Source organism: Gymnoscopelus microlampas (genome assembly GCF_963454915.1).
Source record: "Gymnoscopelus microlampas genome assembly, chromosome: 17".
Taxonomy (NCBI): Eukaryota; Metazoa; Chordata; class Actinopteri; order Myctophiformes; family Myctophidae; genus Gymnoscopelus; species Gymnoscopelus microlampas.
In genome coordinates, this window is record NC_139954.1 from 41,153,475 (window position 1) to 41,163,002 (window position 9,528).

Here is a 9,528-nt window from a genome sequence, read left to right on the forward strand (position 1 = left end):
CAATATCATTTGCCGGGCCAGATATTATCGCTGGTGGGGCAATTCTGGCCGAAATACTTTTCTAGGACATTTTTATGCATAACAAATTAAAGAATATAGCTGCAAGCAGCGATAATACGGGGCCAGTGAATAGAGAGAGAGAGAGACATGGAAACGGAATAGATTGAAGAGAGAGAGAGAGTGACATGGAAACAATAGATTGATGAGAGAGAGAGATGGAAACATAATGGTTTGATTGGACATCTCAACCTACTGCCATTAACAGGATTCGAACTCTCAACCTTCAGACTAATAGGCTGCAACACTACCTATAGTGCTATAGCTTTGTCCAGGCTGATATTGTCTGTTGAAGATCATAAACTCTTGCCTTCTTTCATGAACCAAGCCCCTGTTTCACTAACACTAAGATCACTCGTTCACAAACCATTTACCAATGAAGAAATTGTACATCTCCTCAGAACCAAAACTAGTGAAAGTAGCCGATCTACAAGCTCACAAACCATGAAAAGTTGTGAGATTGTAGATCAGCTATTTTCAGAATGAAGTATGTCATACGTTGAAAAAACGTACTCTCAAATAAGCATTTCAGGTTATCTTTACCATTTGCACATGTATTCATTGATACAGTCATGTTGTTGGCAATTCAACTTAAATTAAGTCTGCATCAAGTGAGGCTTGAACTGGCGACCTTGAGATTGTGAGGCATTCATTTAAGGGAGACGTCATTGGCCCAACAGACAAATAACTGTGAAAAAGGAGATCACACAGATGATACAGTTTCACGCAAATAGCTGAAAAATCCTGGGTTTAAGTGTTTTTCAAACTGCTCAAAATTGCGGACAATCTAAGGGCGGAGCTTACTGGTCAAAGCGATAGATGTGTTCCTCATGAGTCAAGGCACATGTGTAAGCAAGTTTCACGACTTCCGGCCAAACGAGGCATGACTTTTGCCTGTTTAAAGTTTGCATTTTCAAAAAATTGCTATAGCGCCCCCCTTTGGCCAATTGGAGTGAGATTGGTTTCAGTGATATTTGGAATGACTCTCTACATTACTGCAACGTTTCAAAGAAATGTGAGTCTTGCATGTATGTGTTACGGGCAGATGAATCATTTTCATAAAACTGCAATAGTTAAAATCTATCTCCTCCTGGGATTTTTGAGCAATCTGCACGAAACGTTTAACACTTGAACTTTGGACCTCTGCCTACAAAAATTTCCAACGGATTTTCCATAAGTGAAAAAATGCAGAAGTTAGGAGCCAATGACTGTTTTTCATATAATTCAAAATGGTGGGAGATCTAAAGGTCAGAGGTCAAAAGTCAGAGGGTGAAAGTTGTTCAGCATGAGGAGACGCATGTGTACCCAAGTTTCATGGCTCTAGGTCAAACAGGGCATGAGTTGTACCTGTTCAAAGTTGCCATTTTCAATTGAGTGCTATAGCGCCACCTTTGGACGAAAGATTGTGAGAATTATTTCTTGATCGTTTTTCATGACCATCTACCATATGGCCGAGTTTCGTAAAAAGCGACTGCACGGTTCAGCCAGAACTGCGAAAAGTGGCAGAAGAAGTGACAGAATACTGCCAATAACAACAGGTCCAGAGCTGAGCTCTGACCCGTAAAAAAAAAAACAAAGTCTCTTAATATGATGATGGGCGATCACAAACTACCAGAACAGCTTCTGTGGTACCTTGGCATTAGTCTGGGAGGGTTAGCGTCGGAGCTTGGACAGCAGGGGCGCGGCCACTGCGTTGTGATTCAAATCAACAGCCAATGAAGAAAAGGGGGCGGGATCCACATGCAGTGGGTGTTGCATCTAAATAGGATCGACGGGAAGCAATTTCCCCTTGAGAAATTTCGGCCGCCATTGTTGTGTACTGCTGTTTGCCTCTCGTCGGACTTTTTAGACGAGTTGCACAGCTCTCAGACCGGTAAGAGGCGTGTCCGCTCAGATTCAGAGCGTAAGGTACATCCCGCCCACAAATACCAGGGCTCTGGCCCAGAAGTTCCTCGCCAGAGCTGGCGAAAACTTCTGGGAACTCAGATTACCTTGGCATAGATTGTACAAGTCTCTGGAACTGAACTCTATATTTCCTAATTTGGTTTTGCTAACCAGTCCAACATCTGGTCACAGCATATCGCTGTTGTCAGGCAGAAACCCTGCATCTCCATAGTTTTTTTTTGTAAATGAATGCCTAACATTGTTGTACGATAGTGTCATGTAAAAGTAGCAAAAGAAGCAGTTGCAAAGCAAAATGTCGCATTGCAAAGCATTGTGAGCTTGTAGATCTGCTATGTTTTAAAAGGTTTTAAAGTGAAAGACAAGTGGTTAAGTGTGCCTGTCGGGTTTATAAATATTTAACCAATGAAAAGTATAAACAAGAGCTTGTGACTAAATAACTAATAATAATAATAATTTGGTCTGCACTCCTTTGCGGTACATGTCACTGTATATTTGCATATACAGTGAAATATTGTATCTGCATTTAACCCATCCTAAGTGTCAGGAGTATTGGGCGCTACATGGGCAGAGCCTCAGGGATAAGATAGGGTTAACGTGTCTCGCTCAGGGACACCCTGCTCTTAGGGGACAAGTGGACCCAAACCATGCCCAGACAATGCCCCCTACAACACAACAGAGCCACGGACCCCCTCAGAGTCGGATTCAGGCCTGTACAGTTCTTCTCTTATAGCTCTTTTCATTCAGCTGAATAAAAAGAGCTACAAGAGAACTGTACAGGCCTGGTCCGTACAGTTCTCTTCTCTCTTTTCCATCACAAGAACCAAGTGAACCGTGCAACGTATTTCACAGGTTCTGTTTTTCTTTTCCCCCAATACGCTACCGCTCTGCTACAGATAAGGTTATCAAAACCTAATTCGGGCCTTGCTCAGGAGGTGTTACTAACCCTTAACTCAGAACTTAATTAATAATAATAATGTGCTTTATTTTATTTATAACGCACTTTACATTTTTGCAAATCTCAAGACTCAAAGTGCTACAGGGTTTGCAAACATAGCATAAAACAGCAAAGGCAACCAAACAATGTACATGGGACCCTACTAGGCTGAAGAGTCAGATTAAAAACTAATTGTTAATAAATACATTCTAAAACAGCGAAAATAGAAGATCTACAAGCTCACAACGTGTTGCAAAGCAACACGTTGTGAGACCCTACACCCAACTGACCATCCCTGCTCCACACCAAACATTCTCGACGAAAACTGACCCTCAACATGGAATCCCCTCGGGGTTGCATGCCTAGCCCTCTCCTCTCCTCCCAGTACAGCCTCAGGCATGCAGCCCTCACATCCTCAGCATGTTCTACAGCAGCACCATCAAGAGCGTCCTGAGGGGCTGCGTCACTGCCTGGTATGGGAACTGCAACACCCTCAATCGCAGATTGTCAGAGCACTACAGAGGGTGGTGTGTCGTGTGGTTGGCTCACCACACTGTCGATTTGTTAGAGGTGAGCTTCCCTCCGCTTAGCGCATTAGATAGACTGACCTATATTGACGGGTTCTCTCAACACACACACAAACAACGCAATAACTATAGAACCATAGAAAGAGACTCATTAGGAGACTGTCAGGAGGAGAGATACTGTCGGTGTGGCCTCTTGCAGCAATGACACGCAGTCATAGTTCCATGTTTGTTTACATATGTGTCATGGGTGCACAGTGTAAACAACTTAGCAGTGGAATGCAGCCAGAGGTCTCCAGGGGGCAAGAGCCAATTCAGTGGCTACGCCCAAAGTGAGTTTGAAAACATGACCATATACAAAAACATTACAACAATGTGCCAACACAGCAGCAAGATTTGTGAACTGTTGTGATAAAAGGAGGTAAGCCAATGTGTTTCCTGCACTATCTGTACAGAGTGGACCTCTGACATAGACCTACTGCACATACTGTATAAACGAAGCTGCTACCTTTAAACACATTTGAAATCTGAGACTTTTTGTATACTATTTTAAATAGTTTTGGGGAAAATGCTGCTAATTGTCCCAAAAGTGATCTTGAAAGATTTATGCTTTTTGTTTAAATACCCTGTCCCTTACCAACTAACATGTATACAATGTTGCAATGTGACATAGCTCTGTCTAACACAATGCTGTACCCCCCTCCAACTGTACATATTTTTTTCTTTAATTGTTTTAGGTTTTGACACTTGCTTTGGCAATGTAAACTTTTTCTCATGCCAATAAAGCTCCCAGTGGTGTAAAGTAACTAAGCGCATGTACTCAAGTATTGTACTCGAGTACAATTTTTTCAACTTTACTGGAGAATTTCAAATTTTCAATAGTTTAACTTTTACTTTTCAAAATATTTGTATACATTTTGAAAACTTGAAATGGGACATTTCTGCATAATGAGTACTTTTACTTTGGTACTTTAAGTATATTTTGATGCCAATACTTTTGTACTCTTACTCAAGTACATTTTGAACACCGGACTCTTACTTGTAACAGAGTATTTCTACATTGTGGTATTGATACTTTTACTTACTAGTAAAACATGTCAGTACTTCTTCCACCACTGTTTCGAATGGCGGATCTAATGCAGGGTTTGGAATTCTGAGTCATTTTTCTTTTTTTTTTACCATGTTGTGTAAACAAGCAGTGGCATTTTGTCATGACAATGACACAAAGCCAGGGTTTTGTCACGGCTCCCTGGTTTAGACACTTGGGTGTCTAAACCAGAAGGTGGGCCTTCTACCCAGAAGGTTCCAGGGTGTTGTCTTCTCCCAAAGACCAGTGTGGCTTTATTGTATAATATTGTTGAATCTCATGCAGTGGTGGAAAAAGTACTCAAATGTTTTACTAGACTTTTACTTAAAGTACCAAAAGTAAAAGTACTAAAATGTTTGAAAATAGCAGATCTACAAGCTCACAATGCGTCGCATTGCGACGCGTTGTGAGCTTGTAGATCGGCTATTTTCAAATAGCCTGGGTATAAAACAGAGCCAAAGTGGTTAATGTATGTTTTATAATGTAATAATTTATATCTGCAAAGTAACTAGTAACTAAAGTTTTCAAATAATTAGCTAAAATAGCAGAGCTGCAGGCTGAATGCGTCACAATGTGACACATTAGTGTTTCAATTGCAATGTTGTACGTGCTATTCTTTTGTTTCATCACTTCACATTTTCACTTGTTTGTCCTGAGTTCTCTCTCGCCGGATTGGATGAAATTGCTATCCCGACCTGAAAAGGTATTTTATGTTTACTTAAGAGTTTGAGAGACCTCCTTTTTAAACAAACACTCTATAGCAGCTGTAAAGGTTAGAAATGGTTCCTGGTTCGATCCCCAGACTGGCAGGAAAGACATCTGGGTGTAGAACTGAATTAACAACACTCACCCCTCCCTCGACACTGTTGAAGTGCCCTTGAGCAAGGCACGGAACCCACAACTGGTCCAGTGGAGCTGCTCAGTGGCCACAGCAGTATTACAGGGCTGTGGTTGGTTGGTTGGTTGTACTGGCCAGCTCCCAGGTGTGAATGTGTGTCACTGTGATTGTAAAGCAGGGCGTTGCTGAAAAAGAGCATTCATGCTCAGCGTACCTACCCTGGGAAAATAAAGGATACAACAAAAAAACACGATTACTATCAGGATAGGCTATAGAGCTATGTAACTCTCATTAAAAGCATGTTGTTATACTTTTGTTGTGTTTTATGCAGGGGTCCGGTCCCCAGCTAAATAGGCTCTATGCACAGCAGCCATATTGGACAGAAATTGGGCCTCTTCCTTCCTTCACAGGTGTTACCAATGATACTAATGAAGGATCTGTTCCATTTAGTGGTTCTCAAACTTTTTAATTTCAAGCACCCCCATAACTATGAGAGTGTACAAATGAAACCCTCCCGGGTCCATTTGGTTAGATCCCCTCAAGGAACCATGAGGGTCCCTGGACCACACTTTGAGACCCACTAGTGTTTCTAGTGAGCCAACATGCACAATATCAGCACCCGAACTCTGTTTGACCAGAATGGAACAGAGCCTTCATTAGTATCATTGGTAACACCTGTGAAGGAAGTGAAGAAAAGGCCCAATTTCTCTCCAAATGGCTGCTGTGCATAGAGCCTATTGACACAATCATTTTAACCGCTTTATCCATGTATATGTTGGCTCTTCAAAAATAGCAGATCTACAAGCTCACAGGAGTTTTATTATGCACATATTTTACAAAGGGTTTGGGGAATATTGGCAGCCAATTGTCCCCTTAAAAGTAGACAGCAATGCCAACAGAAACAATCAACACAGCTGAGTGATATTTGATTGGTTATATAGGTTACTCACTGTTTGAAGATCTTTGATTAATTACGGGTCCATTTGGTTCCATTTGTACACTCTCAGAGTTACACACCTGTAAGGGGCCATTTGGAAGCCCACAAGGGTCCCTGTACCCCAACTGTAGACCCACTGGTGTAACAGTGAGTGTTTCCAGTGGGCCAACATGCACAATATTAGCACCCTAACTCTGGGTGCATTCGGAAATTACGCACCGGAGCACACTCGCCTGTTAGTTTGTATTGGCCAGTGCGCTCAACGCTGTATTTTCGAACGCGCCCTATGTTTGACCAGAATGGAACACAGAGCCTTCATTAGTATCATTGGTAACACCTGTGAATGTCTTCATAATATGGCTGCTGTGAATAGAGCCTATTGCAGGTTAAGGTTTGACCAGGGTAATGTTTGGTTAGTTAGCCTATTAATCCAACAGATACGAGCAAGAAAAAAACTAATCTTCTCACAAGGCTCCTGTGCGCGCGCGCACACACACGCACGCACGCACGCACGCGCGCGCACACACACACACACACACACACACACACACACACACACACACACACACACACACACACACACACACACACACGCTTGTGAAATTAGCGTCGAGGTTGTTAGGTGATTTCACGCTACGTGTGGTGCCTGTCGTTGCAGCAAATAACCACTAGAGGTCCTGCTGTACATTTGGAGTGGCTCTTTTAACAAACAGCAGGGTGTGACTCACTGTGTGTCAGAACAATTTAGACTAAGTTTAGAGTATTAAAACGAAATACACTCAAATGTAAATTTTCGCCTATAATGACATGGCCGAAGTGGTACACAAGTTTAAGCACTGTTCTACTGTAAAAGAAAAAAGGGGGGGGAAATAATGTATTCTTAAGGTAGGGTAAGTGATTTGCTTTGGTTAAAATAATTGTTAAATAGCTCTATATTCTGATAGTACTCATTGCTATAGAGTGTTTGTTCAGTATTAGGAGTCTCCTTGTCTCTCCACCTCTTTATTAAACAGAAAATGCATTTTCGTTTCAGTTTCATTTCCAATTTTATCCAATCAGGATAGAGAACTCAATCAGGATACAGATTAAACAAGTGAAATTGGAAGTGATGACACTAAGAAATGAGAAGACAAAATTGGAACTGGAACACTATACAAATTAAGCTTAAAAATGGGTACTTTCTCCTGATTGGCTGAGATTTAGACACCTACCGAAAAATGTATTTTCTGTTTATTAAAGAGCTGGAGAGACAGGGAGACAGCTGTTACTGGAAAAAAAAACACTCTATAGCAATGGTTACTATCAGAATATAGTATTTTAACCTTTTAACAAAATACTTTTTAACCAAAACATATCACTTACCCTACCTTTAATACCCAATTTTCCCATGAGTGCGTGAAGCATGAGTGGCCATAAGGGACTGCTGCTGTGTTAAAATATTTGTATAATGCAAATATTATACAAATATTCATTTCCAAAAATAGTAAATTCCCACTAGTAGGCCTATCCCATTGGTTCTCAAAGTGGGGTCCGGGGACCCCAGGGGTCATTGAGGGGGTTCCAGGGGTCCCATGCAGCAAAGGTTGCCTAGTTAATCATTTTCACCACTTTATCCATTTATATATTAGCTATTCAAAAATAGCGCATCTACAAGCTCACTGCTCACAGCGTGCCACGCTAGCTGCTGATTTATTTATTTTTTCTTCTGGGGGTCCCTGGCACAAAACATTTTCAGGTGGGGGTCCTCGGCCAAATAAATATCAATGTGGGGGTCCTTGACACAAATAAGTTTGAGAACCACTGCAATATCCTCTACTTCTGAAAGCGTTTCAAGCATTTAGTGTCATTCTGTGAATGTGATCAAATCAGGTGCTGGCTGAATAGGCCTATAGATATTAATTTTCTGTGCAAAAAGTACCTTTGTCATTTTGACCACATGGTGGCGCAAGACGCTCATCCATTTCAATGAGAACCAGCATAATGTCCTCAACAGCCATTCAGTCATTCGTTCCTTAATGTCATTGTACTAACAATGCAAAATGCGTTGACCTTCTCTGTCTGTGTGTCTGTGTGTCTGTGTGTCTGTCTGTCTGTCTGTCTGTCTGTCTAAAAAGTCCGGAATTCAAAATGTACTTGAGTAGAAGTACAAAGTATTGGTATCAATATGTGCTTAAAGTACCAAAAATAGAAATTGCTTGTCATTTTTAGCCTACATTAAAATCTAGTCTCTAAGTATGTTTGGAGGCGTGATTCTGTCTGTTAGTATGAGCATTTAATCACATTATTGCTCTTATTTCTCCATCATCTCTTTGAACATAATAGCCTAATTAACGCCCACAAGAACAACATGATCGCAGTTCCCCCACGCTGAGAGTGGCAATAAGGCCAGTGGTGTAAAGCAACTGAGTACATTTACTCAAGTACTGTACTTAAGTACAAGTTTTAGGTGCTTTTACTTTAGTATTTTCAATTTTCAATACTTTTACTCCACTATTTTCAATTATGGTTAACCGTTAAAGTAATTTTGATGCTATTACACATTTTGCTGGGGACTCTGGAGCGCCCTCAAGGACCACTAGGGGTCACCGGACCCCACTTTTGAGAACCACTGTATTCTAAAGTGAAGTGGAAGTTCAGGACTTTTTTTGTCTTTCCATCTTCATCTGGAGACAGACACAGACAGACAGTGGTGTAACGTAACTAAGTAAGTACATTTATTCAAGTACTGTACTTAAGTAAACCCTTTGATGAATGTTTTACTTTACTGGAGTATTTCCAATTCTGAGTACATTTACTTTTTTACTCCACTACATCTCAGAGGCAACTCCACTACAATTATTTGAAAACTTTAGTTAATTACTTTGTAGATTTGAATTATTTTTTACAAAACACATTAAACTTTGGCTATTTGAAAATAGCAGATCTACAAGCTCACAATGCCATGCGAGGCATTGTGAGCTTGCAGATCTGCTATTTTCAAAAGATTTTAATACATTTTATACATAATGATACCCTCTGAAATGGGAGATTCTGCACAATGAGTACTTTCTACATTTGGTACTTTAAATACATTTTTCATTTCATACCAATACTTTTCTACTTTTACTCAAGTAGATTTTGAATTCTGGACTTTTTACTTAACAGAGTATTTCCACATCGCAGTATTGATACTTTACTCTAAGTAACAAATGTGAGTACTTTTTCCACCACTGCGCAGCGCAGCGCGCCGACCTTGGAGTCTCCAGA